The sequence below is a fragment of the Strongylocentrotus purpuratus genome, unplaced genomic scaffold (genome assembly GCF_000002235.5).
Source record: "Strongylocentrotus purpuratus isolate Spur 01 unplaced genomic scaffold, Spur_5.0 spur5_scaffold_20, whole genome shotgun sequence".
Lineage (NCBI taxonomy): Eukaryota > Metazoa > Echinodermata > Echinoidea > Camarodonta > Strongylocentrotidae > Strongylocentrotus > Strongylocentrotus purpuratus.
Genome location: NW_022145606.1, coordinates 49,184,868 through 49,194,840, shown reverse-complemented (window position 1 = coordinate 49,194,840; position 9,973 = coordinate 49,184,868). Strand labels below are relative to the sequence as shown.

General features: G+C 34.7%; 1 long non-coding RNA gene across 1 annotated transcript; it reads right to left on the bottom strand.

The window, feature by feature from the left end:
- Positions 1-8,087: 8,087 nt before the first annotated feature.
- Positions 8,088-9,283, bottom strand: LOC105439473. Its single transcript, XR_971302.2, has 3 exons — positions 9,242-9,283; positions 8,822-8,925; positions 8,088-8,373 (listed from the first exon to the last, which is right to left on the bottom strand). It is a non-coding gene; the product is annotated as an uncharacterized LOC105439473 (long non-coding RNA).
- Between the last annotated feature and the right edge of the window lie 690 nt (positions 9,284-9,973).

Here is a 9,973-nt window from a genome sequence, read left to right as displayed (position 1 = left end):
TGTTCGATGAGGATAAAAATCATGATACAACATTTTATTTGTTAATGGCCTTTTCTTACGTTTTGTATCATTCATTATATTTTCGTAGCATTTATATCAAAATAATGCAATTTATGTCAGTACTTCACGTCACCATTTAAATATGAGACATATACCCAATGAGTCCCATGTAATGCATAAAGCTAATTAATGACTTGTTGTAAAAATGTGCATATCTTTATTCTGTACCAACTTTTGTATTATATGTACTTTATATGTATAAATGTATATACATACACACATTATATTATTCATTATTTCGACAACTACACCTTGGATTTATATTATAATAGCACTATTTATTGTATTGTAAATAGGTTTGTGTGACGAAAGAATTCACGAAGTCCATACAAAAGATGCATGTTGTGTTGGAAGATTAAGTAATCTTGAAGTGATAATTCCATCGTGTTAATCTTTACAGCTGCCTTAGGTAACTTTATTACTTTTCATTATTTCATTCTGTATTGATATGCATTTTACACAAAATATGTGGTTGATCATTGTTGGAGTGTATACCAGTTGTTTCTATCATATATTTATGATGGCACTTGTATCATGTATGGGGATTGCCCTATAGATGAAGTAGAATGTTTCATTTGTTATTCACACAAATACAGTACACATCTTACTCATTTAATGATTTAAATATGATATGATGTTGATTTTTATGGGGCGTAACAACGATACAAAAAAGGAAGAAAAAAGGGTGATGCTAGAAAGAAATGGTTCTTTAATAGTGGTGGTTTAAAGGAAAAATTGTTATGAATACAAATGTGTATGGGAATAGAAAACAAAAATAGCAAAGACATAAAGATACAATGCATATAGTATCATTGGTTTTATTACAACTCTACGACAGTTAAAACTTACATGTATGATATATGTACAAGAAGATGTATATAAACATTGAGTTATCAGGTTGTGGCAAGTGATCAATCTTGATCTTGATTCCTGAAATTGTGGTAAAAGCGAACATGAATGTTACCACAGATGTCCGAACAATAAATATTGATGACTCTTTCATTATGAAGGGATGCGTTGTTCTAGCGCCACCTTGTGACTGCTTTAGTAATAAACCACTTAAACTATATCTGATTGATACACGTCTGTAAAAACCCAATACACACACACACACACACACACACACACTTGAAAAACTGTGCAATCTACCCAGGAGACAACGTGTAACTGGTGCATTTCTTATCGCGGTCTTATCTTCCCTAAGGTGTCACAGCTATAAAATGTTGAGAGTTGTGATCACTACACTTAAAGGAAATTCAAATTGGCCACACCGGTAATGTCACTGTGATGTAGTGGCGAATAATATTCCCATTTGATCCAACAATTATATACAGCAGAAAAACTTTTTTTTCTTGTTGTAATAACATGACACATAATGCATTAAGTAAATAATTAAGTAATATTGACTGCCTTCTGGGCAATACGACATATATCGCCCGAACCGAAGGTGAGGGTGATAATGACAAGTCGTATTGCCCTGAATTAGGCAGTCAATATTACTATTATTAACCACATCAGACATCTAGAGCAAACAAGAAACTCTTACTATCTTATACTCTTAAATTATGTAGGCTATACAGGGTTTCCTAGCAATAGAAGTTGCAAAAACATTGTCAAACCAGCACTGTTCATCCAGTGTTTGACAGATTTTCGATACACTGCACACAGTTTGCCTTGGGTTTGATTGTTACGTCACAATGGAGTTCGCGCAAAGTGCGCATTTTCTTATACACGATGCGCGATGTAGATTACAGTAGCTGATGCGCGATGTAAATTACAACTGGATCTACATTATTGCGCACTAGTTTAACACGCATTTTGCCATTGACTTTTCTGAGCGGGCTAAAATATTTTTCCATTGGTTTACTGTATAACCTATATTGCCCGCCAAATTACACACAAATCCCATTGACTCTTCTGAGCGGGGTAAAATATTTGTCCATTGGTTTTCTGTATAACCTATATTGCCCGCCAAATTACACACAAAATCCCATTGACTTTTCTGAGCTGGCTTACTTATTGTAATTTTGTTGACTTATCCATCAAACCTTGAGGGCAATAACATTTAAAAATTACCCTGCTCAGATGTCTGATACGGTTTATAATATAATGTATCATTATACATCCGGATATTTATATGTATAAAACCTGTTTGTAATATAGCAGTTTTCTTAATAAATTATAACTCATACTATAACAAATAGGTAAATGAGGTACATGAAATGCAATAGATTATCGTTTCGTCTAAAATAATGACGTAATAGTACTTATACATAATGTATGCGCCTTACTGTAAAATCCAATCAAAAACATGAGACATTCAAAGGCCCGAATTCACAACAGTGGTACAAAACCCCCCGGGGGTTTAAACCCCCTCCTAGGTTTTTGAAACCATGGTTTAAACCCCCGGGGGGTTTAAACCTCTCTCTGATTCACCAACGATGGTTTCATTTGTACCATGGTACAATCCAATTGTACTATGGTACAATCCGTTGTACAAAAGAAACCGTGGTTAAACCGCGGTTTCTTTCTACTGCGCATGCTCAGTAGATCAGATACTGTCTGCTACATCCAAAATGGAGGCCTGGGGCGGGTGTTTCATCAACTAAAATTACGATACTAAAAATCTATTTTAAGGCCGAATCAGCTTTTAGCTTAAAACCGATAATTGTGAAGTGTTTCATCGAATCGATTTTAAGCTAAATGAGATTTGTAGGGCTCTACATACAATCAATGCTAGTCAATTTGGGGGTAATACGATCACAAAATAAATGGCATCACTGAACGTCTGTCTACAAAAAGGGCAAGACTGCCAAGAGAGGTTTGAAAGGTAAGTAAATTACGTTTTTCTTTGAAAATATTAATTCTGTTGATAAAAAAATATGTTATCTTGGAAGAAGAAAAATGTCCCTCTCATTTTTTATGGAAGTACATTTTGTTTAACCGAACGATATTTTAGATAAAAATCAATTCACACACTCCTCAACTGGGCTAAAGTTGGACGAATTGCACCGGTTCATTCATTTCAGTCCCATCCATATAAATTCATGTAGATCTAGATCTAGGTCCAACTTATTTTTTTTTAGCCGATGTTTACTATTCGGTTAGGACAGGTACAAATTCATTAATTTAGTTTATTTTTGCAGTTGATAACAATATAGGTCCACCACGGCCGTAGGAATTACCACGTTGCACGGGTCTTGTGCTTGTTGTAGATTTGGAATTGGGCTTGGAATAGATGATCTTGTTATCATCACCTCTGTCTAGACTACTTCAATTTCTGGCATTTTGCCGGGTATGCAGTATGTCGTTGTAATAGTGGTATCCCTTCCTTTTACCTTGGCCCTTGTCTTGTTTAAATCTGACCTAGATAGTAGAGGTAGATTCAGAGTCTAGTCTACATAATTGATAGATCTAGGGTAGATGTAGACCTACTCAGTAGTCTCTAGCCTACTGCAGCTCTATTCTGCAGGACTAGTCATAGATGTGGACCTAGAATTTAGGTCTAGACTACAGTATTTTGTAAGATCTAAATTAAGGAGTTAGGTCTTGTCGGTACCTAGTCCGAATTTTCCGTCTCTTTCGTTCGTTAGCCTCTTATTGGGGTAGGCTAACGAACGAAAGAGACGGAAAATTTGGTCTAGTCGGTACCTAGACCGAAAATTTCTGTCTCTTTTGTTTGTTAGCCTTTTTTAATATGGGTAGGGTCGGCTCCCAAATAACAGGCTAACGAACGAAAGAAATTTTCGGTCTAGTCTGTACCTAACAGTAACAAGTTGGATTCTAGACTAGATGTATAATTTGTATCAGTAGTAGCCGTAGCAGTGGCGGATCTAGGGGGGGGGGGGCCGGCCCCCCACCCTGGAAAAAAAATGTGCAAAAACATGTAAATTTTACCTTTTGGGGGAGATGGCCCCCCCCCCCTCCCTGGCGCTCAAGGGGGGGGGGGGGTGGTGCAAATTTTCAAGGGCCCCCCAAAAAAATGTGCTTCCCCCCCCCCCCCCCTGGATCCGTGCTTGAGCCATAGGCACGTGTATTAAAACTATTGAGCTCTATTATTATATTTTCTTAATTTCATTTATCTTTTGACAGAGTCGGACTGAAAGATGGAGTGGACCTCCAGTCCTATCTACCGAATAGACCTTTAGTAGAAGACTCGAAAGTTCTTTCCTGCCATGTCTCTACACTACAGTCTTGGACTTCTCATCCTACCTTAGCCTCAAGGAAAGGTTTTGGATAATTATGCAGAATGTACTCAAGCTCAATGTCTGGGCGTAAAGCTATAGATCAAGTTGAAAAGGTAAGCATTATTAATTTCCATAATTTATCCCATCAGTAATTTCCATAACTTATCTTATCAGTATGTTCTGTGCCTGCCATTGTTGTCATACCCGTACAGCAGTTATTACAAATAAAAACATAAGTCAGTGCATTTTTCATAATTCTTGTAAGAAGTCTAATATCCATCTCACCTAGTCTGTTGTATAAAACGTACAAAAATGGTTATGAAATAATTCATTTCTTCAAAAGTAAACAAATTAATTATTTATCTTTTGTAACTAAAATTGCTTTTGTCTCAAATCTTTTGAAGAATACTTTTTATTCTTCTACTTTATTTATTTTGCAATCAAAGTATTTGAAAACATCATAAATACGAAAATTTTAGATAGATTAAAAAATTACACTTGTAATTATTAATTGATTCATTTATTACATAACTTTAAATTCTGATTCTAGACTGCAGACCCTGAATTACCTGCAACGTGATGCTTCATATGGAACATCAACCGGCCAACAGATAGAAGCTCCCTTTTCCAGCTTTAGGAAAGAGGGACCACAATCACGAGATACAGATCTTGGTATCATGGACTGGTTGCTTTCTTTTACAAACACCACTTCTTTTAATATAAGATTCCTCTGAAGCTAATGAAAATGCTCTAGTTAAGGTTCTAAAATGTTGCCATCGAGTATTAGATATTTGGTTTGATAAAATGTTTACATAAAATATTGTAAAGGAAGTAAAATTGTCAATGATATTTCCAAGATTTCCTGTATTTTAAACAGAATCTTAGAATCTTGCAGAAAAAAGAAAAGAACTAGTTACAGTTAGAGGATCAAACCAAAGTCATAATCCATAGCTCTGTAATTTAGGCCTGCCCTTTCTAGAAATTTCATTTTAAATCTTACAAATTATGATTCTGTCATGGAGGTTAATACCAAACTCACATTACATAGATAATTCTGTTCATGGTAATAATTCTTAAAATATCAAATTGGAAATTTCAAAGATAATTTGAGCAGTAAACCAATTTGATGACCTATATGGAACTCTTCCTGGAGGCACTTCTTGCATGACTATGTATCGATAATTACATGTTGATGCTTAAAGTGCTATGTAGCAATTACACAATAACAATTACAAAAGAAACAACATAACATTCTGATTGCAGTGAAAACAGATTTTTTTTTCCTGCAGGAAATATATGAACTTTGACTTATGTTGTCCTTAAATACTTTTTTGTCAAAGCTGATAGAAGAGAATTGATGGTTAATTTCATACAGACAAATTATTGTATTAAAAAAAAATCACATTCTCACTGACAGCATGACCTTACATGACAATGTATATCACCTTTTAGATTAACAACCATCTGAGTAACAGCAATCCTTGTGCCAAGTATTACTCTTTTAATCTCCATAAAAGTACCTCGAAAAGACAGTGGCAGATATCAAGCTGCAAAAGTTTTAACAAATGGTTGATAATTTAATAGAAGTACTTTCATTTGTGTAATTTCAAGTATTGTTATTGTATCCCTTGAAGGTATTTGCTATGCTCATCATTTACAAAATGTAGATTTCATTCATTAAACCATAATCATATTGATTAGACATTAAAATTTGTGTTAAATATATTTTGTATGTACAGTATAGTTTGTCTTTTAACAAGAATAAAGAATTTAATTGAAGAAAAAAAAAGATTAATGGGGGGGGGGGGATCAAAACAAATGAATGGATGAGATTGTAAGCTAGCTCATGGTAGTAATTATAAAATGATGATAAAGGGCAATGATGTGATTCAACGATGGTGTTTGTTTGATGGCGAGTATTTTTATTGTTTTTTTTAATTTTTTTACTTTATTTATTTTTCGTGGGGGAAGGGGGGGGCGGGCATTCATGAAGGAATAAAATCACTTTGAAGGGGGCGGCAAGCAAAGTGTTGTGATGAGAGAGAGTATATGAATGGAATAATGGCACATAAATGTAAGCACATAAGGTAAGAAAAATATAGAACAGGGGGCACATAACAAATTTCTAAAAAGGGGCACTCTTAATAACAAGAGAAACTTAAAAACAAAGTTAAAACAGGACAAATCACATAAAGGGAAAGTGCATTTGTAATAAATAAAAGGGAACTTAAGGAAAAAGCAGGCCACACATGTATACTTGGAAGAAAAAAAATTGGCCATTTTGCCTACCCTATTTTTTCTCTCCTCATATTTTTATTTTGGTTCTAAGACAATCTCCCCCCCCCCCCAAAAAAAAAAAAAAGAATCAACAACAACAACAAAACATTTTTTTTTTTTTAAAGGGTGGGGGTAATATTCCATGTTTGCTTCCACGGAGGTAATTTTCCGTGGGGGGGGGGGGGGTTTCAGGGGGCTATTTTTTTCGAGGGGGGGGGGGGTCGACGATTATCCCAATACTTTTTCTTCCTTCCTCTCACTCTCTCTAAATTTAAAACGTTACGAGTACACACTCCTTTTCCTCAACCTCTGCTTTCCTGTGTGTACATTTGTATGTCAATTTCTCGTTATTGTATCCCACCCCCTTCTCTCTCTCATTCACTCCTTTATTTTGTTTCTCTCACGCTCATTCTCTGTCTTCTTTTACATCAAACAGGATTGTCAAAATATCCATTCTTTCTCAAGTTTTTTATCAGCATACTAAATATAATGAGACAGTCAATAAACATTACATGCATCAGCTCTTTGATATTTGCAAAAGATCTCTATTCAATTCAAATTTCTGTCACTTTGCTATATAGATATAAAACAATATATATTTTTCTCATTCACAGTAAAATAAATCAAATGGTATTACAATGGGATCAGTCATATTGAATGATTTTTAAAACTGCCACCCTATTTATGCACTTTGATTACAAGGCTCATATCAATCAGTGGCAGATCCATGAGAAGCATGGGCCTGACACCCCCTCCCGTTTTTGTTTTGATTCATGTCATGTAAAACTTGGGTGTAATTAGAGTCAGTTGAAATAGACAAGTAAAGTACATCATGCACAAATAAGGATTAGACTTTATCATTTATTTTACTTTTACAAACGCCGATTTCCAGACATCAGTTAAACGTAAAGGAAACAATGATCTATGAAAACTAAATGAACTTCCTGAATAGCATTACAAGGGTCAAGTTTTCTGAATGAAATTTTACTTGAAGTGTATAATTAAGCGATTTGTTAAAGGGAAAGTCCACCCCCAAAATAAGTTTGTTTCGATAGAGGCAGAATAATAAGAAAATCAGGTGAGTGAAAGTTTGAGCAAATTCTGAATGAAAATAAGAAAGTTATGAATTATTGAAGTTGTGATCAATCAAATACAAATTGGCAACTCTGTGACTTATTATACGAGCTCTCCTTCATTTGCTTTGTGCATAATATTCCATAAAATCATGTTTTCTTCGTTATTGATGACGGAATATATATTTGTTCCTTGCAGGGGGAGTATAGAAACATATTTGCAATTATTATATTTAGGGTGCATGTATGGTTGAAATTTTTCTTGAGGGAAAATGAAAATTTTAGATTTTTTTAGTACTGAGCAAATGGAAGTTGAGCTCGCATGATACGTCATAGAGTTGCCAATTTGTGTTTGATTGATCACAACTTCAAAAATCCTAACTTCCTTATTTTTAATCGAAATTTGCTCAAACTTTCACTGACTTGTTTCTCTCATTTTTCTACTCCTATTAAAACTAACTTAATTTCAGGGTGGACTTTCCCTTTAAGGTACGGCAGTTTAATAATAAATTGTTTACATTCCCACACCCAAAAAGAGGGGGAGAGGAAAAGAGGTGCAGTAAAATGACAAATGACATTCTGTCAGTTCATCAGTAGCACATTAAGGCTTAAAGGTATTTTTATTTCTGAAAACATCCAGAATCTCTTGGAATTCATGAGAAAACCATCCAGTTTCTTCTCCACGTTCTTCACCTATAAGGGCTGTCATTAACTTGCCAATGGGCAGGAGATGCATCTGATTTCTATCTTCACCTTCTTTCTTGGAATCCATGTAACTAAAAGGAAGAACAAATTTATTTAATTAACTTCCTTTTTTCCTCCATCAATATTACCTGAAGTCTAAGACCTTGCTGAAAGATATCACTTTGAAAAATTATTTGTTGAATTGCTCCATTATTACACCTCACATTATACCCGATGAAGAGGCATAAATAATTATATAACAGTACCTTAAGCATAAATTGCTGTCATTTAATTTTCTGTGACAGCCACAGGGATGTATTGCTGAACAAGTGAGCAAGAAAGAGAAACAATAACATAAAGAGAGGGAGAAAGCTATAGATTGAGCAAGGCAACGGGACAGTAACATCAATGCAATGAATTAAAAACATTTATGGGACATTTTGTCAGAAAAGTAACTGAACCATAATATTGAGATATAAAAACAAGCATAAGCAAGAATAATGATTAAAAAGTTGATAGTGAAAGCAAACTAAATCTTACCTTTCAATGTACAGTGCCATCTGCACCCTGCCACCCTCCCATAGCAATGTCAGCAGCATCATTCAGCACATACACATCTTTTGGTCAGACATATTCTCCACCTTCTGTGGAAGTCAAAACAAGGAACAAGAATGTAATGAAGTTAGTAATGGCTGAATATCATTCTGGCATAATTGAATAACAAATACTTTTATTATACCGGTAGTCTTTTTTCATTTCAATGTTCCTTTGTACATTATTTTATTATCATCATTCTCTTATCATTATTGTTGATTGATTTTCTTTTTTAATAATTAAAAATGTATATTTTTTTAAGTCAAGTTCAGGCTGCTGTTCAATTTTCAATGACCTGTACGAACCCTATAAAAACAGTGTACATTTATACACAAATTTAGTTTAAGAAAACAAAACAAAACCCACCAACGGCATAGAAACAAAGAGCCGTCAAAACCTGGAGATAAAAGAAAAAAACAATTTAATCCAACCTCTCTCACTCTCTGGATGCAGGGAAGGTGATGGAGATAGGCCATGTTTCTTTCTTGTTCAGCAGTTGTTTACTGTCTGTGGAACAATAATGAAATGAAATTGTTAGGAGTCTGAATTACTAAAGGCAACATCTATATTTAAAAAAATGCATTTATTTCATACATTACCATTGAAGTAAAACTAAAACACAAGCAAATTAACTAACCAAAGTCTATAGATCTAGATCGTATAGATTCTAGACTCTACTCTCTAGATCTAGACTAGACTAGATCTAGTCTAGAATCTACTGTTCAAGAAAAACAAAATCGCAACCTTGCCAGACGACTCACCCTGCCGCCTAACTCCAGGGAGCTCTGCATAGGAAAAACAATTCAATTACGGTAGCCCTAACTAGGTCACTAGATAAAGCCGGTATTTTGGGAGTTCTTAGACTTAAGACTAGTCTAGAGCGGGGTACTAGATCTACTACTATTGCCTTATTGGCTTCCAGTAAGTTCCACCCCCCCCCCCCCTCCCACCACTCCTGATAATTTGAAGTCAACATTTCTTTCCATACCATGCAGCACTGATTAAGCAATGATTATTACTAGGAAGTAGATCTAGACTAGATCTAGTCTAGACCTATGTGAGTAGAGACTAGAATAGAGTCTAGATCTAGAATAGATT